Below are 25,191 nucleotides of genomic sequence, written 5' to 3'. Positions count from 1 at the left end.
ATGCTATTGGATTTTGAAACCCACCAAAATGACAGTGAAGTGAAAAAAGCAACATAAAAAGTCCAAACAAACTCTAAGTTACACTATATGCTCCACTGTTCTGAGTTTCAGTGTTGAGACAAAAGAAGAATAAGAGTTTGCCATTTTCTAGCTGCTAATAATCAAGGGAAGATCTGCCAGACATAATCTTTGAGGGCTCTGTCTGTCTGGACCAGGTAGATGCTGCAATACACAAAGAGCTTCACACACAGAGAAAGAAAGAGTGTTCATGGACAATGATGCAGCGTTCTTAATTAAGATTTTCATTACTGATACATACATTAAGGTTTTTCTAATGCAAGTGCCCAAGCACTCCAATGTGCAGGTAGATGTCTCTGATTCTATCTCTAGAAACCCTTCTGCACATCATCGCAAACATTCATCAGTCAAGGCTCAAAATCAGCTCACCTGCCCTTTGCTATAATGATAATGACAAATAAAAAGTGATGTTTTACTTGTCTGCCAGATGAGAACTTAGCTTTCTGCAGTCATGAGAATGAATAGGCTTTTGCAAGGCTGTACTACAACGTATTGAAACTGATTCTGATCTCACTTACACCTGTTTGATGTTGATGTAACATCAGGAGCTTCAATAGCATGAATGCAGCAAATGTTGAAGAAAAAAATGATGGGAGAGACATGCAGGTAAATGGAAAATAGGATGAAACAAAACATGAGTTTGCCAAAGGTAGTTTGTAGTAGACTAACCTAATAACTTTCTTTGATTAGATAACTGATTATCCAGACAAAGGAAATGCAGTACATTTAATTTATCAGTAGAGCATTTGATACAGTATCACAAGGGAAATTATGAGTTTAGATCAAGATTTGCAAAAGGACTGTAAGGTGAGCAACTGCTTACCTGAAAGGAAAATTGAGCAGTGGTGAAAAAAAATTGTTGGGCAAGGTGAAGGCTATATTTCCACAATTGTTATGTTAAATAAAATAGCTTTTTCTGTCTAATAGGATTTAAGTGGAGCAGGTAACATTTCTTTGTAAGGCCCCTCAAAGGGAGGAGGCATAGATTAGAAAAAATTGGGGACACATTTAACAGCTCTAAAAGCATCAGTCAACATCAATAAATTGCTCATTAACAATATTTAGTTCTCATCCACCTGTAATGTTGCGGTGTTATTTCTATGGTTCTGTACTTTGGGAACTTCAGAGATGCTGCAACTCTCTCAGCAGTTTACTTGTACAGTTGAATTAAATATCTAGTTCACTTTTGTGCTTTTAAAATATTCTTATTCCCGGAACAGGATGACCATTCATCTACAAAATCTACTTGCTGAATGCCTTTAAATGCTGGACCCAGCCTCTGAAGAAAATGCTGCTGGAATAAGATGTGGAGATGAAATACTTGGTGAACAGAAGCACTGACAAAAGCATTGCTTCACCCTGAACACACTCTGTGCTTTTCTTTATCTAGTCAGGCTATGGCACTTTGTGAGTTCCTTCAGCAGGAAAAACTGGGCTGACCACTAGCAAAGGGAAGGTGTTGCACTGGCACAAGCCACGATGGAAGGCGAAGACATTGCCACAGAAGTCACAGTAGAAGGTATCAATGTGAGAATAATTTGCCACAATAAATGATCTGCCAAACCATTTTAAACAAGTCAAGAAAAAACAGGATTTTTGACAATCTTCCCTGAGGCATGTCTCAGTCTGCAGGTATTTAAATGACTAAAATTGTTACCTTTCCAATAAAGCTCACTGGAAGAGAAGCTGCATTTTTGTTTTAGCCTTCTGTGGCAGAATACAAGTATTTCATGTCATGACTGTACCATGCTAAGCATCCACAGACATTCACAAAAGATATTTGCCCTAAACCCCAAGATTTAAAAGATTTTTTAAATGCAAAAATTGAAAAACAGTATCTGAAAAAAAACCTTCATTCTTCAGAGTTGGTTATATGCTGATCACACATAGTAATTCTCCTTCACAACCTTCAGTGCATATTGTAGAGCATCCAGAATGTAACACATTATTTTTTGTCTTTTATGTCAAAGTGGATTTACTGCAAAAAGTGAAAAGCAATTAATCCCTTTACAGACATCCAGGATAAGTGAACACTGACAAATATGAAATTTAAATACACACCCAGATCCAAATGTTGCAACTGATCCTTACTTTGGTGATAGGGTGAAGCACGAATACTTCTAAATTGCATGCTATTTGAAGTTGGGATTTCAATTTTGTCCCTAAAAAATCAAGCTGTTTAGAGTATGCTTAAGAAGCTAAAACATTAGAAAACAGCATTCAGAAAACTGATGCAGCTATTCTATTAAATTTTAAACTCAGTACGATGGAAAGGGAGAGAGCAAGATCTATTCAAATCCAAAAGCATTTGCTTTCGGTGGTGTGCAAAAGTCTGATATTTTGGGCATGCAAACATGTGAAATGAAAATATTACCTGGGGGGCTGAATTTGTGAACCATATGCAGCATGATATTATCCAAAATGATGGAAAGCTTCAGCAGTGAACAAGAACTTCAGAGGAAAGAAACATTATTTCTTAATACACTGCGATCTTTTATGTCTAAGAGTCCCCATTCCCACCAAGAGGCAAAACAGGCCTGAAGACTAATCACATGTGTTTTGGCATGTGCACCTCTGTAGTGGCACACAAACAAACTACATGGCAGATGATTTGCTTCTTTTTTAAGTTGGAGTGGTGGAGAGGAAAAGGAGATGGAGGAGATACTCTTAGAAGCTCCTTTTTGGTTGTGGTGTCTCACACATAGGACACTCAGCATGAGCACAGACACAGGTAGTGAGGCATTTAGACCTCCCTGAGAATTCATATCTTAGTGCCAGTTTCAATAGACAAATCTACAATGTCTCAATCAAAAGGTGAGTTTTGGGAAACCTCCTGTTTCTGGATATCCTGTTTGATAATAACAACTCCTCCAGCACAACTTGTTGTTGGTACCATTTTTACCTTGCATCTGGTGTATACATTTTTTGGAGGCAGATACACAATCTGATGCTGAAGCAGGGTGCATCAAAGAGGATTTCTGTACCAGGAGAAGGACTCACAATAAATCTCAGAAAAGAGAGACATTTGGTGATACAGCTGTAGAACAGCAATGTGCTTGCCAAAGTTGGAAGACAATTTACCATAAGTACAAAGGGAATATTCTGAAAAACTCTGCCACACTCTGTAGTTGTTACCATTTTGCACAGTGACTTCGACCTAACAAACTGGCCTGTTTTAATATTTTGATGTTTGGTGTCCAAACTGCTGTAGGAAACGATGCCACTGCTTCAGAAAGGTGGTCTTTTCCACCCAAATATATTAAATTATGCCAGTGTGGGGTAAAAGCGCATTAACAACTCCAATTTCTCTCTGTCTCCTTCTTTCTTCTAGTTAAATCTAAAATATTAAGCTCCTACAACTGTCCAGTTACAGTCCATTTTCTTTTCTGTGGTATTCTGTAATATTTCAGAAACAGCTAACACTCAATACCTTATATTAGACTCAGTAAAAGAAAAATAACTCAGAACAAAGAGACTGCTAGTCTGCATAATGGCAGAAAGGTGTGACATTTTCAGCTGTCATGCTGGCCAATCTTAAATTCAATCTCATTGAGCACCAGTGGATATATTGTAGGTATGGCAATTGGAAAGCAGGTTGCACACATACCTCTGCTGTAATCCACACCTCAACTTCACAGCTACATGCAGCCTTCATTACTTGCTAAACAATTTGAATGTTAACACTTAAACTAATGCTTGAGCGAAAAACTGGAACCAAATTTTGCCCCCTTTATTAAATCAGGCCACAGCTAGGGTTTTCTGGATATTTGGTCTACTTTTATGACAGATGTTTTAAAACAAACTTGTTAACTTTGTCAGATCTGTTTTAAATAATAAGATCTTTTTCCCCATGCACATCTATTGCTTAAGTCTTGATGGCTATGTCTTCAGATAAAGAATAAAACTTAAAATTGTGGCACTTGGTCAAGAACATTCATCCCAAGGTATACTCTCAGTTTTACGGTTTGATTTCTATAAACACATCAGAGTAGAATTTCAGCTCCACTGCCATTTTGAGGCTGTTTCACCATTTCTCTCATTTCCTCTGCCCATGTTGTTTTCTTTTTTGGAACATTCAGGAGACACAGTCTTCCTTCAGGAGACATGTAAAAGCTGGGGAAACAATATTCCTTTGCAATCTCAGATTGCTGTTTAGGTGACCATCCCCTTCCTAAACCTCCTTATTTTCAGAAGCACATCAACTGATTCTTCTGGATAATTTGCATGTCTATTTATTACATTAATTATGATAATTCTTGAAAAATGCTAACTCTTGAAAGCTGTTGTAAACATAAGGCTTATTACATGTAGACTTTTTTGGCATTTTGCAAATGTTTATTTCTGATTCATGAATAAGCTTGACCTGGAGGTTATTATCCTCTTCTCAAGTAAGGGAGAGCTTCTTAAGAAACCTGAGAAAAGATGCCTCCTCCCTGTTCCTGATGTAGCAATCACCGTTGTTGTTCCTCATCTGCAAAACAACACTAAGCACAGAACCAGACAAAGGGATTCAGAGGGTGCTAATTAGTCGCTATTTCATGATAATGGTTCAGAGTCGTAACAGACGACAGTTTGGTGGTGAACAAGTACCAAAGCAGGGACATATACATAGATATCAAAGACTACTTGAGCATTATCACGTCTGATAAAGTGAATAAGAATTCTCAGAAACTGGTTACTGGCAGACTGGAATACTGCTGGGTGTCTTTTGACATACAAATCACTGACCATATGATGGATGGTTCTCATAACTATGATGAGATCAGTAAGATGCCTCTCAGCTTCCCTTAGGTCATCATTACTTGACCAAATATGTCTTCATGAAGCTGGAGAATAAATGGCACTTTTTGCACTTTTTTGCTTCTTTTCTCTCTCTTTTTTTTTTTTTTAAACAGGATCTCAAATAACAAGAATTAGAATCAGTGCTCAATCTGATAGGAATGATGCTGGAGCTCAGTACAACCTGGTTACATCAGAAACCTATTAAAAAAAAGGACAGATATCCCTGAAATTAGATTAACATGTCCTGCAACTTCCTTGTACCTTGATGACTTTGGTGCACTTCTGATTTGCACTAACCAGTACTAACAGTAGATAACTTTTCAATATTGTATGGGTTCCGTCTGAACAGGTAGTGCTCTAGAAGTAAAAGAAGTGTCCTGCTGTACCTATTTGTCCCAAAGAAGTTCTCTCTTCTACTGTAAAGTGCCTTAGTAATGTTGATACTGCTACAGGCTGTTGCTATTATGATGGAAAGGCACCAGACTGGTTGGAAGACTTCCACTAAAGAATGATTTCACAAAGAATACACCTGTGTCTCTCAAAGTCCTGAGGACATTCAAGCGGAGCAGAGATTAATTGTATTCCTCTTAAGTGGGAATATTGTTTGGGGGAGAGATCTGTGAAATCCTTCCACCTTCAAAACCCTGATGCCATATAATTAGGCAGATGTGTGTGTAACACCTGGGAGGAAGATGAAGACTGAATCATCAGCAAGTTGTGGGTAGCGATAGGAAAAGACAGCCCAGCGCTGGATATTGAGGCAGAGGGCAGAATCAAGCAGTTATCTCTAGATCAGAAAAATGCTTGACAGGTACCTTTAACAGTTTCTGATATAAAAATGTCCCATTTACATTTTTTCTATTACCATAAAAACCCAGGCTCCCATTGGACCGAAGGACCTGTCTTTCATGGAGAAAGAAGAGAGGCAGTGCACAACAAGACAAATTCTATGAACATGCCTGAAATATAGTAGGACTTCTATGGAGCTTGCTGATTTAGGAATGGAGGACCACCAAGAAACCTTTATTGTGGAATAAACCTAACTTAAAGAAGCAAGAGAATACATTATTCTAATCCTACAGGCCAAGAAATAAAGGCAGACAGATGGAAAACAACTAATGCATGGTCACACAGCAAAGCACTGTCCGAGACGATTTCAGCTTTCCTGTTAATTTTAGTCCTGCCTACCTATCATGAAGGCAGCTTGCTGCCTCCACCTAAACTGCCCTGGCCTGCAGAGGTAGAACAACGTTAAACTGGAGTCTCTGTGCAAATGTTGAAGGCACACAGTGTCTGCCACAGCTGCAGGAAGTGTTAACACAACTGCTGCTAACACTTCCCATCCCTGAGTATCATTAATGCTTTTTATTGATATTATGAAGTCCTGCAACAAAAGTAATAGGATTTGTCAGGGGTTGTTATAAACTGCCCCTGCTGGATAAATACATAATACATGATGGCAAAGGTCCGATGGGCCTTTAATCAATTGCCTTTCTGAGTCAAATAAATGTCACATTAGACATAAGCCATGCTGCATTCTGTGGGTTCCTCTGCTCCCCTCATCTCGCAAGCCTGACACTGCCACGGGCAGCTATGGACATGCATAGGCTCCTTCTTATTTGTGGCAAATATATCAGAGCAAAACTGGAACAGCATGCTGTAAATTACAGATTTGGGACATCTTATAATGAAAGGCAAAGGAGAAGGGGAAGAAATATGGGGACACCATAGGCATGATAGGTCAGCTCAAATACATCTCCTTGGGAGCTGGCATTGTCATACCACCTTTTGCAGCCACTGCAGCAAATCTCATCTTTCTGCCCACAGGGTAGGGGAGAAGGCACTGTGCCATTTCTTTCTGCACTGCAGAAGTAGTGGGTCAACTTTAAATGTTAAAGCCACATATTTCAGGTCTAGTATCAGGAAAAGAAAGCTCTTCCACTGTTCCAGCAAGCACCTTGAAAAAATTATGAATGTCCATTTGCACTTTAGCATCCCTTTAAAGGAATTCCCACAATCAAAACACAACTCAGAGATAAATTTACAGATTTGCAGGTTTAATTCCTCTCCCAAATATGAAAGAGCTATTTTTCTCACTGTGCTGTTTTTTCTAAATTCCAGGCAGCACTTTAACAGTCATCTACTTTTCTCTCTGAACAGGTAGGAGACATGAATTTAAATTGCAAAATGGAGATCTAAAGTAACACAAAGTCCAAGTCTATTTGGACGTGAAGTCCTAAACCTAAATTTAAAAGCCCTCATTATTCTTGGCATTCACTAAATAGCTTCAGCTTGGACATCCCAAAACAGTGGCTTAAAATGCTGGTGGACATTTGGAAAACTTTGGTCTGTCTTTACTTAACTATAGTAAATATTATGAAGTGGTAGTGCTATATTTCCCTTTATATTTCAACAAGAAGAGTCATTGTTTCAAAAGCACTAGATTTCACTGCCAATATGTATGAAGGAATCCCAGAAAAATGTGAGGTTTTTGTTCCAAATGCACAAAACCATCATGTGTCAGAACCTGACAAAATTAAAACTCAAATGATAACAAACACTCCCAAAGGCTCCATCCCTTATTCCCCCAAAAAAGGAAAAAACAAAACTTAAACCATGAAAAAGTTAATTCTTCCTGTTCTGGGTCTTGAAAACACAATTATCTGGATAAACATAGTATTTTCTTCAGTTAAAAAGGTCAACGAATCAACAACCTACACAGCAGCAGCCAAACTCTAGTGAATGCAACCAGGTGAGAAAAGAACCCTGCATAACACCTTCCAAAGAAACCACTAACAGATTTTTAATCCTGGTACTGTGGGATGTCAGTGAAAATACAGCACATTTCATCTACTCAGATAAGAAGAGCAGGTCAGAGAGCAGCCAGGACTGGGTAAGGAAGGGTCCCACACCTCAGGGTCAAACTCCAGCCAGGACAGTTGCAATGCTAGTTGACTGTTTTCTGTACTTGTTTTTCACTTGCACAGCATGGAATACTTTATGTTTCATTCTGAATTAGAGCAGAACAGCATAATGTTCATCAGAACATGTATATCCCCACATAGAAACAGAAATCTTCCATATTGTCATCCAGAAATTAACATATGAATTCCAGATCACTCAGTGACACAATGTCACTGAACTAAAATCTCAGTCCCATAAGGTGACACTGCATTAAAATCTTGGACTGCATTAGAATAAAAATTCAGTAGTGAGTCCTGTGGCCATGGGAAGCAACAGAGGCCCCAGGCTGACTTTGATGAAACTTGAAGAAAATGCACAACTGATATCAATGGAAAGTATAAAATGTTATAAATACTTACACAAGAGACAAGGAAAAGTTCCTTCAGAGAAAGGCCACAAACTGATTGTGAGTGATCTGGGAAGAAAGCAGAGAAAGAAAAAAGAAAATCAAATTGTTAATAAACATACTAAAGGATACCAATGTAACAATATAAAACAGGGATCAAGGAGACTTAAAGATGATGACAATTCCCACAGAAGAGAAAAAAAAAGAAGTTTTAAATTCACAAACAACATAGATCTTGAAAGTTTTGAAACTACTTGACCCCAGAACTATGTAGCTGAGAAAACTGGTAATGGCTGAGGAGCCTTTCAGTCCTGGGATAATTCCAAGCCAGCAGAGACTAAATATCCTCTGGTGGCTGTTCAACAGTCTCCGTGAAATAGGCTTGTGGCTCCTATGGACAAATGCTCTTATCACAAAAACACTGCCAGATTTGAATGGCATCCTTCTTAGCAGTCATGCCAGATGATACAGGACTCTGAAACAGAACTCGCCTTCTTGATCCTGACCTTCACAGAAGAGGGGTTAGGCTTATTATTAGGGCTGAGAATGCTTACATTACAGCTGATAGCTGCACAGAAAAATTGTGTTGTCTTAGTTCCTTCTGTTAACACAGTATTTCTTGGACTTGATTGATTTGTTACCCTGAGACCCCTAAGAAAAAAATGACTGCATGAAAGTGGAATGGCTAAAGGTTTGCAAACTTTTGGTAGACTACAGGTCTACTATGGAGTCTCTAAGCTTTATTGCCAACATATTTATTTCCATATTTATTTCCAAAACATATTAACCTGGGATGAAGCAATAAACAAAATTAATCAAAGCCTGATGCTCTGAATTGTAACAAGAAGACACACTCCTGTTGGACAAAGAAAACAAAGGCAGATGCTCCCCAAATGTTCAAATCAGTCCTGTCTCTCCTTCCCTTTGCCAAGCTGAAAAAATTTGGGTAGTCAGGCCAGACAGTGCTCTCCAGAAGATTGTTATCAGGGGAGCAGGAGCACAGTGGAAAACGACCATGGGACCCATGTGGTGTGCTCCAGTACTTGAGACATGGCCCTCCACTTCTGTTTCCTGTCTAGTTACAGGGAGAGATTAGCTCTGTCGTTCCTTAAAGCCATTAAAAAACCTCAGAGAAATATAAACCTGAATTGAGAGAGTGAAGGAAAAGAGAGGAGCTGTCACAGGAGAGAGAGAGAGAGAGGGAAGGCAGGCAGAAAATCTGTTCGGAGTTGTAGCTACTATTTGTAGGAATTATCCTCCTGGTAGAGGAGAGTGTGAGAGAAAGCACGTGCACATGTCTGGTGGTTGGTTTGCAAGGGAGGTGGAGGAAATACAGCAAAGAGCAGAGACAATCATAAAATCTGCAGGGCAGGAGACAAGATACTTATAGCATCCTTTGGACAGGCCACCCAGAGAGGCCCTGTCAAACAGGAAATTTCTCTCCAAAGAAGCTGACTGCTCCCCACGTAAGGAAGATTTGCATGAGAGAGAAGACAGGATGGTTTCTGCCCAGACTCAAAAGTTGAAATGACATGAAATGAAAGGAATGGCAAGATCAAGCTGGTGGAGAGAAAGTCACTATCTTGCTTTCAAGAATCCATTATTCCAATGAACTGTAACAGGGAAGTTCTCCTGGTGGAGCAAAATCTCTTTTCCTAAGCATGTACAGCTTATTTTCCTTTTATATTTCTCCTGATGATTTAACCATGGAATTCCATGGACTCATTTGTAATAGATGATAGTGAAGGATTGTTAGTGGTTGGTAGTTGGGTAGTATTTCTTTCAGAGTTTTGGGCAGATGAGACAGTGAACTGCAAACCAGTGAAGAACCTGAGACAAGAGGTCTGAGCCAAAGAATGTGCATTGGAGACCCAGAGCTAAAAAGAGAGAGAGAGAGAGAGAGAGAGTGAGAAAGTGGGAGGCATCCAGTATGGAAAAAAAAACCCCACAGAATGGAAAATTTTAGGCTGAGGTTAGAGTTTGGCTCTGTTCTAAGCAGCATAAAACAAGGTCTCTTAAGGGAAAGCGTCAAGCAATTTTGACAACATGGATGCCAAAGAATTCTACAAATGATGGCCTGAGATTCTGGAGGTGCTGAGTAATGACTTACACCAACATTACCATCAAATTTGCTGTAAGAAGTGAACAACATTGTCTTGCCTAATTAAAACTGTAGGGCAATTTTAGACAGGCACAATATACTTGAAGCTGCAAACTAGAATCTGGCAAAATCACCAGCACTGAAACGCCTTACTTTTTAAAATGATTGCAATTGGTCTGGACACTTGATTACCAATTTTGCTCAAAAGAAAATATATGAAAACAAAACTTTCCTTGTAAAGTACTGGAAAAAGAAGATATGTCTGAGGAAACTATGATTCATTGAAGGTTAGATAACTGCAGAACACGTATGCAGGAGAGAAATGGGCCAAATCCTGTTCTCACTGCCCTGTGCAATCATGCTGACTTAATTGAAACCATGAGCAGAACCCGAACCATTAAAATGCTGGGGTGAAACTTTTCATCATATGGTGCTGTAGGTCACTAGAGACATTTAACCTAATTACATTAGATTAACACAGTCGATTTCTTCAAGATATATTATTATATAACAACATAAGAAAATTAGGAAAGCTGACCTTTTTCCCCAGGTCTCTATGTTACAAACAGAATTAGTCACCTGTCTCTATTTATGTTGCTTGCTTTCAACCCAGTATGGCTCTGTTTGGTGAAATGGACAAATGGAATCCACTGATATTTTTCTATATTGAATTCCCAGTGTTAATTAATCATTATTACTTGGAAGATGTTTTGGCCATTGGACAGAATAGCCAAGGGCTAATCTTAAACCTGTCCTGGCTTCAGTGTGATCAGATTCTGCTCCCTTTCTCTTTCTTTGCTACATTAATAAATTCCTTTTAAATCACAAAGACTAAGAAACAAGTAAGGTCTAAATGTTAAGGCTATTTAGGAAACTAGTTCCCCCTGAGTTTAATGAGAATAAGGTTCCTAAGCACTGAAGATTTTCTATTTATTGGGAGTTAAGATGGTGAAAGCCAGTGGTAAACCAGTGGTATGAGTTTACATTATCTAAGCAGATAATTGATTTATGAGGCTAACTACAATTGTCAAAAGTGACTGAGGCATTCATGTTGAAGTCCATTGGAAGTCAGCAGAATTTTGGCTCTAAACCATGCTGAAATATATTACCTTTGTTAGCTTAAGCATTGCTTCCTTTCAACAAAACTAACATCTTAGGTGCCAAAGTAATTTTTGCAATTGGCATTCAGTTGCTTCTTACAATTTATTCACGAAATGGCTTGAGTTAACCAATTCAAGTGCCTTCTTAGCAGTAAATTGGGACAGCATTTCTGCTTCATTTTTGCCAAGTGATTTAGGATCTCTCTGATGTAATGCACTACACCAAGGTGAGCAACGTTATTCCTTTAGCCCCAGACTGGGAAGAAGAAGGCTTGAAGGACTGACAACAAATTCAGATAATCCTAAAATGACTGTTCTTGCCTCAAAGCTTTTTCACCCTTTACTGATACGGAACCAGTGAGGGGCACAGCTTTATCATACGTAATATACTTGGTGAATTGGATCTAAGATGCAAAGTGTTGTCTCTCCTCCCCTTCTGGGTGCACTACACCTGCTCGGTATCAAAACTGAAATTTAATCCCAGTGGAAGATAAAGAAAATCATTTACCAGAGAATTCCTCAGTTCAAAGGGGGCCAAATGGAGCCAGAGCAATGCTGGGGGGAAGGAGCAGACTCAGCTGCAATTCAGTGGAGCCCTTTAAATGATCTGAGGGGGCAAAGAGGCTGCACTGCATCTCTGACACAGCAGAGACAGATTACAGCAAAATTAAATTGAGGGTTTTAGTGGATATAATTGTTGTTTTTATATATTAATGAATAACAATAATACGTGATTCTAAACTGAATACCAGGTTTGACATTTAATCTGAGCCTCATACCATCCATAAATGTTCATAAACGTCACAAGACCCCTACCCTTTGATTGAATTACAATCTAGTATGCAATTTAGGAAACACGGATTAATCTACATAGATTTATATTTCTGCAGGTTACACAGTTATTTGTTGATTTATACCCTTTCCCCCTAAGTGTCCTTTTCTATGGAGAATCCAGGAACATACATGCAAATCTTTAACAGGAAAGCAGCTTAAAATGCAGAGACTAGCGGCAGATGGAAACTTGGTTCAGTGAAATCTATACTAATTACCATTTGCTTTTTGAAGTCACCTCTGCTAATGGCCAGCAAAATCTTAGTCCCTGTGATATCTTCTATTACCTTCACATTACTTGTAACTACAGCCAGCAATCACCTAACATGTTTCTTGGCAATGCTGTGCAATTAAATCGCCTTTCAATCAGCTTGCTGAGGAATCCAGAGATGGAAACTGCTTTAATATTAGGAGTTAATTACAAGAATGCAGAGGAAGGCAGTCAAATGTTATGTTAGCATACCAGAAATATGACAACACCTTAGCCACAGATGTCACACACGAGGTAAGGGGCTGCATCCAGAAAAGCAACATGGCAATGTAGAGAGAAAAAAAGATCTTCAAGGTCTCCTTTTTTTTTTTTTCTTTTTTTTTTCCCTGTGGTCATGCTACTTGAAGTGACCACCTCCTTTAGCAGTCAAAATATCTGGAATTTCAGTGACCTGTATTAACAGGCTCCACTGCACAATGGTGTCTGCTTGGGGGCTGATAATGACACCTACCCAAGCAGTGTGTCACACCACAGAAATGGCCCAAAAGGCCCATCAGAGCAAAAGCCATTCAGCAGATCTTGACCCAGGCAGAGGCCCAATCCTGCTCCTTTTGAAATCAAGCAAGTCTTTGCAAAGGGCTAAAAGGGCACGTTCTTTTTCTTCCTCTGCACCTTCACCTCTGTGTGCACACCAGAAGAGGAAGCTCCACAGCCCAGCCCTTGTCCTTGTGGACTCATTCATTCATGCAAGGCTGAAGAGAAGGGCTGGCTACTCTATTTAATAAGACAGGAAATGAACATCACTCAGCTGAGCTGGTGCTTGGAAAGGGATGAACTGAGGAGATGGTTTTACAACTGGCTGCTTATTGCAGGGAGGGAGAAAGCTCACAGGAGAGAAGGCACTGCAAAAACAGCATGAGAACTAGTTACGTGGCCATGAATAAACCCTTGGTCTGCAATACTGGAGAACAAAAATAAAATGATAAATGACAAAATTTAGGAAATTACAAGGCATTTTTCTATGTACATTAGAATTAACATATGTCTGTACACATTGGCATGCATATATATGTATTTTTGTTATGCATCATGAAAGAATTTGAAAAAAAATCTACTCAGCTACAGGTGCACATGCTCTTTTTAATGAAATAAACAGCCAAATTATGGTTCTGTAGAGAATGCAGTGATGACAACAATTTTGGAATCAAAATTTATTGATAATAATTTAATCACTCATTTTCCAAAGACAGATTTTTTTTTTAGAAGCTATAGTCCACCAAAAATAATAGAAAAGGTAACTGACTGCTTCCTCTCTCAAATTTGAAGACAGAATGCCTTGCAGTCTACCTTAACACATACTGCAAAGGAATTATAACACAGCTCAAGCTTACATTTTCTTTCACTAGGGTATCTAATGTCACTGTAACATCATTGTTAAATTTGGGCTGGAAATTGTAGTAAAAGGAGACTTTATATTTTTTTTTTTAAATTAAGAATCGTTAAAATTTTAGCCTTGTCTTTTCAAAATTGAGAAATATGTATTGGGAAAAGTAGACTTGAAATGTGCATTACACATGCACACACAAAAGAATGCTTTTATAAACCAGAAACTTCACAGACCCACAACTAGAAAATACAAAAGCAAAATCTTGATGGAATAGATTTTTCAGCACATTCTGCTTGCCAGGAAGGCTGGATAATATCATGTTTTGATAAGACAAAAGAAATTAATCCAAACCAAATTTGGACTTTCATGAATATGTAAGCTAATTCAAAAAGACATCAAGCTGACTCATTCCACAGGTAACTCAGCCCAAAATAAGTCCTAACAGCTGTTCTCAGTGAAAACAATGAAACAGATGAAATAAGAACAGTAATCTCTTGCATCTGCAAGCTGAACTCTAATTAACATCCATTGGAGGTCTCTTGCTCCCTAAGAAGAACTTCAGTCAAGAAAAGTCTCTATACGAAGCACCTCTGAGGAAAACATCTTTAAAAGAAGAGCAGGAGAGCTCTCTGGAAGCAACAGCACACTACAGCTTCAGCACCAATTGCTTTAAGGGACTCAGGGTGAGGGCAAAACTAGCAAAAAAGTGAGGAAGAAGAAAGGTTAAATATATTCTTGTTTCATAATGTAAATGTAGCATTTTGAGCATTCACCTTGACTTAAAAGATGGCCTGGAACAGTACTGCTTTTATCTTTCTGTGACTCTAAGCACTGACTACATCTTTGAGGGATTTGTTACCATAAGTGAGACCAGGGCATTCTGTTAGCAGCCTCTCCTGCCAGCAGAAGGATGCTGCCCACCACCACCTCCCAGAGCCACAGCACTGCCCTATTCTACCAGCCTGGAGTGCTGCATGGACAAGAAGGTCACTGCTAGGGGACTAATTCTGGGAAGCAGAATGCCTGGGAAGGGGTGGCCACTGCCAAAATAACTCACAGCACCAATGTCTGACTGCCCAAGGGGCTGCACTCCAGGCCAGCCTCACTGCTCTGGTGGCACTGCTGCCTGCTCCTGTCTGCAATCCTTCCAAGACTCCTGGTGCCCTTCTCCCAAGTTGTGTAGCTGTGTGTGTTCCCATCAAGAGACTGTGAAGGAGCAAATATGGCACTGGAAAAATGGTGGCTGGATTGAGACTGGATTGTTCCCACCCAGCGTACAGCCTGTGCACTCTTGGAAAAGAGAGAAAAGAGAAGTCAGCTGTTGACCAGATGAGTTGTCTTTGTGGTTCATAAGCAGTTTGGGCATTTCCATTTTATAAAATATTTTGTGTTGGTTACTCTTGGCACTTATAACTCAGCTTTGAACTCTCAAATAGAAGAAAACAGAAAACATGTCTACCTAAATATACAAGGACATATACCTAAAGGTTCTGGCTGCCTTTCAGGATCAGACCTTAAAAATTATGTCTTGGCTTTGACTATACCTGTAGGTAAATTTTCTGTTCTGAGGGAGTGTGGTTGAAGTGGGAGCTCACAAGTTAGATCTGTTGTCTTACACTGTAGCCACATCAATTCGTCCTCTCCTTACTGCAAGGTGGATAAGCAGTGAACCCTCTTCTGCTCCCCTGCTTGGAGGTTTGCAGTCCTAGTGCATAGTCCATGTTCCCTACACCCTCTCAAGTACCTGTCATGAATTCTGAAGTTCCAAAACTGGACTGCACAGCATGAGAAATATACAATCAATAATACTAAATTGTTTAGGCAGATGACACTTAAGTAACCAAAACGTTAAGCGGAGAAAGTAAGGTACTAGGAACTAAATGCATCTTTATTAATAATAGCAATTAGTGAAGTTACTATTAATAAGGAGATAATTGCCATAAAATCTAGTGATACATACACAGGTTACTAATGTGAGGAAGTGACCCTGGAAAATGAGTTTAAGTTATTGGTTGGGAGCTTTCTATTGCTAATTATTATTTTCTTTCTGGGTCTTAATGTTCCTCCATCACGATCTGATAAATCTAGTGACGTTGTGATCACTTCTCTAAGTGGTGTCTTTGGATCATATGTGGTCCCAAGAGCCATGACACTCCACTGTATGTAATTTATTTCCACAGTGAGACGTGCTGGCTCTCCATAATATTTCTTTCATTTTAACATCTGACTAACATTCAATTTGGGACATAAGTACTCCGATATATCATTTTCCCCTGATGGCACTGAAGAGCAGAACTAAAGGGCACTGGCTGAGTGTACAATGCCTGGAGAACAGGTTGGGCTGGAGTGGGGAACACTGCTGAGCCTGAGAGATGCAAGGGGACTGCAGGGCTGTGCAGGGATGTGGGGTCTGCCTCACCCATGGCTGCTGGGGGGCAGGGGGTATGAGCAGAGCTCTGGCAAGCCCCAGGCTGGGGTTACACTGGACTTTAAAATTCCAGCTTGCCCTCTTTGGTGAGAGCTGCATGGTTTAAGTCTTGATTATGAGGGTGTTAAGTCAGGAGCAAAATGGCAGCAAGGTCATTATGGAAAAGTGTGAGCATGTCTAATCCATCACCACAATCATTTAAAGACACTGCCAGGATGTTTTCTTGACTGCCTATCCATAAAGAAATCACAACCTGACTTTATGAAGACCTATAGGAAAATTTCAACCTGACAGATACCATAGACAAGAGCAGCAAATCCTTTAAAGAGAAGAGAGCATATGGCTTGTACTCTATTTTTTAAAATTTGTACTGCTTCGAACATGAGCGATGTTCTTGTGAGAGTGCACAACACTTGGAACAAGACTGAAAGCATTGCAGAAGGATTTCACTTGCCTTTAAACCCCTGCAGACACACTGATGTCACCAGGGTCATGCAGCTGTACCTCTGTATGCAGTGTTAAGCCCCCAGCATCTCCCAAAGACAGGTTCATTGTGTGTTTCTTCTGAGTTTTCCAGAAGGAGAACCAACTGTTTTTTCCCTCCTACAAGGCCATAATCAATACTTTGGAATTTATCTTTCACCTATTTCTTCTCACTTTATGCCTATTAAAATAAATCAAAACTACCTTATAAAGCTCCACTAAAATGGCTTCTGGGAACAATACTCTCCATTTCATATTTGGTATGAGAACAGTTTATTTTGTAGCATGCTGTTACTTCTGTGATGCATGCCCTGAAATCTGAGTTTCAGGGCAACTAAACTTTTCATTGCACTTTTAAATGGGGATGAGTGGCTGAAGTGTCAAGAATGCAGTCTCTTACCACTGAATCTGATCCCTCTCATCACCAAACATGATCTTGTTTCATAGGAACCTGTTCCCAATTCTAAGTTTTACTGCGAATATATCCAAACCACCTCCCCTCTTGAATCCTTGTTGTATCAGTTATAACTTTGATATGCCTCCCTCCCTGACCCTCACTGCCAAGGTGATGCTGCAGGAAGGGAGTTTAAGTTGTACAACAGCAGAGTACCTTAGATGGCATTTTTCACCAATTCTTCTACCTTAACTGGAGTATCCATTCGATAATATAGATAGAGGATGAGACAGGGTAGTAAACTGAATCAAATTATTGCAAAATGTAATTGAAGGGAAAAGCCCTATAGCCCAGTCAGACATAAAATAAAAGGAGTCACACTGTAAGCACCTAGCACCTTCTCTAGTGGGACTTAGCTTAGAAATGGCCCTCTTATTCCAGTCCTGAACTTACTCTCCTGAACAGCCAAAACATCTCAGGCTATCTCAGCCTGGTAATTTCATTTGCTGACCCAGTCAACAAGTAGAAATAATACTTATACCTGAATAGTGGGATATGCTTCGTGAAAGTTTGAATTTTTTCTTGGGTTTTCCAAACTTCCAAGTTTTCCCCACCACAGTACAGCTTATCCATATCTATACACCTCATCCAGAGAGCAATTAATATGCCTTAAAGTTGTGGAGTTCAATATGCATAGTCATAGGAGCTTTATTTGTAAAAACATTCAAACAAATCACCAACAAGCAGAAAATCACCTTCACAGGGGTAATTGTCTTTTTCCCCAGTTTATGGCAGGAAGAAAGGAAAGAAGAGAAAGCTAAACTGATCTTGAAGCTGATCAATACTAAGGCAGAACTATGAAATGAACTCACATCTTTTGATGCCCTGTTTAGAGCCTGTATCACATCAAATGAGAAAAAAAATCCACACAGAAGCCTGAAAAGCCACCTGCATGCTCCTTTCTGTGAAGAAAATCCCTTTGATTGCTGAAGCCAAACCAAACAGCAGACACAAAGATTTTACAAAGTCTCTTAGTGGTGAAACATAGTTTATGCTACTTATCAGCTTTCCTGCAAAGCCAAGTGTCCATTTCACAAAGACAAAACCAAAACCAAACAACTCCAGAACTCATCCAAACTCAGTTTACACAGTTCACTGCATCCATTCGATTCAGAAATGTAAACCCTTCTTGAAGGGTTGGATTTGAACATGATCATTATACCCTTTTCCCAGTTATCTAAAAATGCAACAGGTTACCGTGATCAAAAAGAGGTTTATAGGTGAGTCAGTTTGAGAAGCATCACAATGAACTGGCTTTACAGTCTAAGAACATGCCACTTCTATAGATGGACCCTGTCTCATAAGCAGCTGCAGAGTTATATTCAGGGTTAGTTTGGGACACACATCGGTGGGGGAGGAAAGCCTCAGATCCAGTGGATACTGTTTAGCATGAGAGCAGTGCTACCTTTATATTGTAACCCATTATTTTCATGCCAGTGTGAATCAAGAGAGATAAACTATGCCAATTTCCTCATAGCTCACTTGTTACAGGATATTGTTTGAGTCTTCACTAATGACTCCTTGAGGTTGGATATTACTGTGATTAGGAGTTGGGAGGATAGAGGTCTGAGATCTTTCAAAGGAAACATTTTGTTCAGAACTGTTACAAGAAAATAAAGTCAGCATTACAGTAACTTTAACAACCCAACCAGGATAATGGTCTGTTCATGTAGACAGTGCTTTTGCTATTTTAAATGAGGGAGATAAAGTTCATGTAAGATGGGAAGCTGAGATAACCAGCTATTCAGTCTGGGGGATCAGAAAACTGTCAGCTTGAGAAATAGGAGTATCTGTGGAAATGCCCTGGACAAGGAAGGAAGGTGAGTTATTAGCAGTTGCAAAAAAAAAAAAAAAAAAAAGAAAAGAAAGAAGAAAAGTGCTTTAAAATTTGCTTTTGGTTTGTGGCACAGATAAATGAATTAATGAATCTGAGATGCTTCAATACCCTAGGAAGTCTTCTGAGATAGATTTCGGTTTTATGCTAAAGCAGGCTGTAGGCAATGCTATTCTGCACTGACAATTATCCCAAACAGTCTGGTGGCTGTGCCCATCACTGAGGTTGGCATAAAAAGTTCTACTGGCTTTACTGAGAGCGAAATAAAGAAGTAGCTCTACACCATGTTCATTTCTAGCAAATGCAGATAAAAAGCATTCCTTGAAGACAAACACAGGTTTCGTGGGATCTGACTCCCTTCCAGGGTCCTATCTGCTTTAGCCACAAAATCTTAGCTTTCTTATTGCCAAAAACTGATATTAAAACAACTCACTTCCTTAGAAAGCATGCTGTGAGAGAATGCATTTTGAAATAAAGCACCCTTTTCTTTCATTATCAGCTCTACCATTTGTCAGCTCCAGCTTTAATCACCAGCATGTAGCACTTGCCAGTATGGCTGGATCAGAACCAGCAGTGTTTGCCCAGACCCCTTCAGAACCTCCAACAGTGCAAGGTATCTGGCACAGGTATCACCAGACTGTGGTGAGCCTTCATGGGAGATTTTGAGTTAACTGTGTATTTGAGAAAAACTAGAGTTTCCTTATTCAAAACACTCAACTATTTCCATTTCAGTGCAAGTAAAAAAACCTACGAAATGTCTTACGCGTTCAGAGATTTTAATGCACACGTATCAACAGACCAAGCCACACACTTTACGAGCTAAGACCATGTCTCAATCCTAAAAAAACCTTCAAGAAAAGTTAAGGACTAGACCACAGAGAAGACTCATTTACTAAGAGAGAAAAATGCCTTTGTTTCCTCAAAATATGTTTTCCTTGGGACAGGTCAGTGATAAGACATATCATGTAACCTGAGAGATGATCACTGTTTTCTAGCTTCAAAGAAGGAAGAACCATGTGAGCAAACAACCTCCCTCATGTGCGCCACACAAAAGTGATCACTGGGAAGGGTTTAATGGAATCAGCCTGTCAAAATTATGAAGCTGAAAAAACTTTTACAGATAATGTCCATGACAAAAAACTTTGGCATAATGTATATAGTGCAGAGTGGTTTTGTCATGACAAAAAGGAAGGAATATCATTAATTTAGACACTAAATGTAAGGTTCTGCTGAAAGCCTCCATGGGATAAATTGCAGAAATACAGCCTTGACCAGACAAATGGAGCCAGGCAAGTCCCAGTTCTTGTTAGAAGTTATCGAAAGTGCCATTGAGTTTTTAAAGTCTGTCATCTTCGGTAGATGATAAGAAAAGGGTTGGGCTGTTTTCTTCAGATCTACAAGCATCTGGCTACAGTCTTGCTGGGGCATATACATGATTGGAATCGAAAATGAGCTCTTTTAAAAGTGCTTCTTAAAGGGACCCTATTCATACACAGTACTTTCTCCCCAAATCTTTTATGGGAAAAAAGCTCATTACGGTCACACAGACAAATGCTGTATAATCTTTCACCCTGTCCACTAGCAACGTGTTCAATCCAATTTACAGCACTTCCCGCTATTCTACTTCTGGACTCCCCACACAGCTCTCCTAAATGCAAACCCATCCTGACCCACTGCTCCCCACCTGCTGCTCTTTCAATTTCAGGCTTCCCTGGAGCACTGACTGCCATTCATGCCTAATAGCAAGGTGGAGCAACTTGATTATACAACTCTGAAAAGTGAAATTTCTGAGCCTTTTTTAGACACAGAAACTCCATAATTAAGACACGTATTACTGTATGTTGGAATGCTCTGAGACAGGGATGAGAATGGCCTTCACTTCAGGAAATGTCATTCTGTACCCATGACAATATATATTCATCTGAAAAACAAAACGTTCTGATTTAAGTTCCTTTAAACTCCTTCTCAGCTTGCTGACAGATCTATCCTTTCTCTTTACATCCATGTCAGCACTAAGGGAAGTAAAGGCTGGCAATTAGTAGAGAGAAATTTTCAAGGAATCATTTACCTGGCAAATTCATACCCTTATCTGCCTTTGGAAGGTCCACCAGTAGATTGCAAACTTTTTCCAACAAAGCCTGGTTTTTTCATCTACCTTGGGTAATGCTGCTCACTAAGCACATACAAGCTGCTTCAAGTACTTGACATTTGGAGCAGGGGTGCATAGGTGGCATCAAGCAGTGCAAGAGACCACATCACACAATTGATGTACAGCATTGTTTTTGCATCTTGACTGCATTAATGTTTAAGCTTGGCTCCTCAAACCATGTACTCAAGCTCATGCTTAACTTCAAATGTGTGAATGCAATGGTATTCAAGCATATAATTAAAATTCAACCTTTACTTCAGAATCCATTTAAGAGAAATGGACTTAGGCACGTGTTTAAGTGGTTTGCTTTGTAAAGACAATTTATTGAGATGAAGTAAGAACTGGGAAAAGGACATGAAGACACCATAGTGATTTGGATACATTCAGTATTAGAGGGGGGGAAAAAGCTACTATGAAATTATAAAACATGGTGACCTCTTTTAGAAGGCAAAAAACGTTTTTGATGCAATTCTAGATTTACTGATACTCTGTAGCTTCCTGGTTATGGATTCAGTTTGATTTTCTCTCACTATTTTCCCTTAAGCTAGTCATATGCCTATGTCCATCACCACTTGGAGAAGGTCAAGCCAACTCCTGAGCTGATTCCTTTACCTGCACAAGTGAGGTGAGAAGCATGTGCAAAAAGCCATCTCTCACAGGGTGAGGACATAAGGGAGCTGATAGATCCCTACCTGAAAATGTATGAACATGGGATTTTTCAAGCCTGCCTGCTCGAATGTTTGTGCAAAGCAAACACACAAAGGGTGTGAGCGCAGCCAGAGCAAACTCATTTGGAAAAGTAAGTGAATACTCATGGACTTTTCGCCTGTGCATGTAATAATGTCCACACAGTTGTTCTTTTATTAGGTCTAAGTGGCCTTTCTGGTTGACACTGAGAACCAGGGCATCAGCCTCATCCCAAGGAAATATGCACATCTGCCAGCTTCCCTCATCTGTCAATATGCCTGTGCACAGGGTAGGAGCAGGGGTGAATCAGAAGGACTGAGCTGGACTGACAATAGGCCTTGCATCAAAGGTAGTATTTCCCCTCTCTCTGAAATGCAGACATTTTACAAGCCTTTCTCCCTGAAGGAATTAGGATTAGACTTCAAAGCTGCAGAACAAAACAGAGTCATACAGGCACACAATTATTGGACTAAGTCCATGGACAATGATACCAAGGGGTTTAACGTTCATGAGATCTTTTCAGGCTATTGTAGTATCCTTTCTGTTCTGAGAGTTCTCTTGCCAGAGAAAGCCTCCAAGCCCTCTGGTAGCCTCTGTATTGGCTGGCATGACAGCACCATGTGTCCCCAGCCTCACCGGTGGTATCGTATTCCCACTGGAAAGATTCAGTACACATCTTTCATGTTTCTTAATAAAGGAAAGGATTACAAGGTACGAAGAGTATCAGACTTAACCCCACCAGTTCCTCTTTCACCCCAATTCTCTTCTCTCAAGCTACTCATTACATCAACTCTAAATTAATTTATCTTAGGTAAACAGCACAGAAATATTATAAACAGAATCAACTCCTCTTCAACTTGCAACACTTTTTTTTTCCTTTTACATTCCTTACAAATAGAAGTGGAAAAAAATAATATATGTACATAACAGCAAATGTTCTCCCCCTATTTTTCTTTTTTTCTGTTTTTTAAACTGTTTTTATCTTATATAAACAGTGGTGATGGAACTATAAACACCATTATTCCACCTCCATGTTAATACTCTTATTATCTTGCATAAACAGAAGTGAACGAATATGTACATGACACCAATCAATCCTTAGGAAAAAAAAAAGGAGAGAGAAGTTTTTATCTTTTATAAACAGCGGAGGAAGAACTTAATGAATTCAAAATGTAGTTTTCCTGTTTATATTATTATGATCCGAAAGTAGAAACCAAATGATGTATATTCAACATCGTGCAAGCAGTGAGTTATAAAACACTTTCTGCTGACTTCAAGAGTAAACGCAGCACCAGTGAAATCTGCAGGTCTGAGGGGTTTGAAAACTGGTGGTCTGACTTGAGCAACAGAGCAGGGAATGCTCTGTCTTCTCCTGTGATACTTCTCCAAAGTTCTTCAGCCCCTTCCTTGAAGGGCCACCCAAGATAAAATGGGATAGCTCAATCTCTGTGATGAACCCTTAGTACTTGGTCTTTCTGGTGAGATTGCCAGATAGAGGGAGGTAATTAATACAGATGGGTTTTGTGTAATGTGGACACCTGCCACTAGAAACTGGGCTCAAACCCCTAAGTCATTTCACAGAGGCCACCCAACAGCTGTTCAACAGTAATGACTTTGGGGCATGGTTGACCTAGGTCAGATTTAAACATGTAACTTCAAGCTGATAGGCTCCATATGTCAGTACTAATCCCCATAACCACCCACGCCTTCTGCTTTCTTATTTTTGTGTGTGCTTTTTTCTGGCTGATCTTCTAAAGCCCATCTCTGAGCCTGAAAGATTCTTCCCTCTACTTCATACATCAGCCTTAACCAGGATGAAATGTAGTTGCAATATTTTCCCCTTTCCCATAGTTTTCTACAGTGGATCCTCTCTTCCTTTGCTTTAGTCATGCAGAGTCTACCTCTTTCTCATTCTAAATTGTCAGTAATTTCTTTCAAAACCATTTATTCTGAGGTTCCAAGACTGAACACAACTTTAACTTGTATCCTTCTTTCCCACCCCTAGCAAAGTTGGGATCTGTGCACACACAGAGAAGATCACTTGACAAATTGGAGCCAATTCCATTGCACAGATTTTAACAGGATGCATGGTCTGAACCACCTGCTAAAGGGAAAAAATCTCCTCTGTGGGTTACTGTATGTACTGAGAAGATCATGAAGGAAAACCTCTGTAAGAAAATTCAGAAAATGCAGGAAATTTGGGCCAATCAGGGAATGCAGATGTCCCATGTGCTAGGAACTAGAAGAAAGAGTTCTGCTTGGCAGCACCCTGCTTTGCTGTACCTCAGACTGTGAAAAAAAAATCCTTAAAATTATAATTGCTCAGATAATCATGATGCACTGATCATGAATATAGAAACAGTATTGTCCTGCCTTGTTTCCCTACATTCTTTTCCTTGTATTCCACTTATTTTCTATATTTGCATATACTCTGAGACCCAGTTGGTGACCCTTCTACTTGTTATTAGAGAAGATCCCTGAGATCCACAGGTCTGGTCAGCAGGATCTATGTCTGAATTTCCCCTCCTCACAGGGATGTTAACTCTACATTTTGCAGCCTCTATCTTTAAAAGGCTTTTTCAAGGACCAAATTAAACACACAGGGAGAAGTAAGGCCTTTCAGAGGAGGGTAGCCAGAAATAGAAGAAAAAAAACATATTTCACCATTTGTTTTGAAAACACCAAAAGTGATTAAAACATATTATAAATGAAACCAAACTAAGAAAAAAATATCTTACCATATGAACAAATTCCCTGCCAAGTTCCATTTTTAAATCAAAGCCATTTTAGGCTCATATGTCGAAGAAGAGAGTCTTAAACTAACAAACTTATGTAATGGATTTTAAAAATCTGCACAGACGTGCTTAACTGAAATTGCCAAATCTGTTCGGACTACATGAGGAGAGAGGAGGAGGAAAGGGAAGGACGTAAAAAGGTTTGGGATTCATCTGTGTAACTGCCCCCAAGTTGAGACTGCCTTTGAAGTTGGTTCCAGCTTTCAAGGAGCCAAAAAAGATGACTCACTCCAATTCAGTTTCTCCCCCTGCCCCCTTTCAGTAGACCCCAAAATCTGGGACAAATACAAATGGGCCTCCTTACCCATAGTAAAAATTATGAACTTACATATGGATAGCAAAGGGAGAGGAAAGGGAAAGAGGTGAGTGAGTAAGAAATAAAATACAAATCCACAAAGACTCTCAAACAAGAAGTAACAAAGGTTAGGGAGCTTTCGGGGTTGGCAGAAAAATGTAGACTGTAAATCAGGACAGAGACGAATTGACTAGTAAACAAAACATTGTTAAGTAGCATGCACAGAAAAATGTGAATTACAATTAAATACTTGTATGTCTAATCCA

General features: G+C 39.5%; 1 protein-coding gene across 15 annotated transcripts in view; it reads right to left on the bottom strand.

Annotated features, from left to right (window-relative positions):
- The window catches only part of ZBTB20 (zinc finger and BTB domain containing 20), a 473,676-nt gene that overhangs the window by 106,606 nt on the left and 341,879 nt on the right, over nt 1–25,191 (bottom strand). For all 15 annotated transcript variants that reach the window (XM_085070972.1, XM_085070903.1, XM_085070875.1 and 12 more), the window contains one exon: nt 8,184–8,239. The gene's annotated coding sequence lies outside the window, so the exon portion shown is untranslated. The remainder of the gene's footprint in view (nt 1–8,183; nt 8,240–25,191) is intronic.

Source organism: Lichenostomus cassidix, chromosome 1 (assembly GCF_008360975.1).
Source record: "Lichenostomus cassidix isolate B80296 chromosome 1, HeHo_3.0, whole genome shotgun sequence".
Taxonomy (NCBI): domain Eukaryota; kingdom Metazoa; phylum Chordata; class Aves; order Passeriformes; family Meliphagidae; genus Lichenostomus; species Lichenostomus cassidix.
Note: the sequence above shows the minus strand (reverse complement) of the source record. Positions and strands in the feature narration are given on the sequence as shown.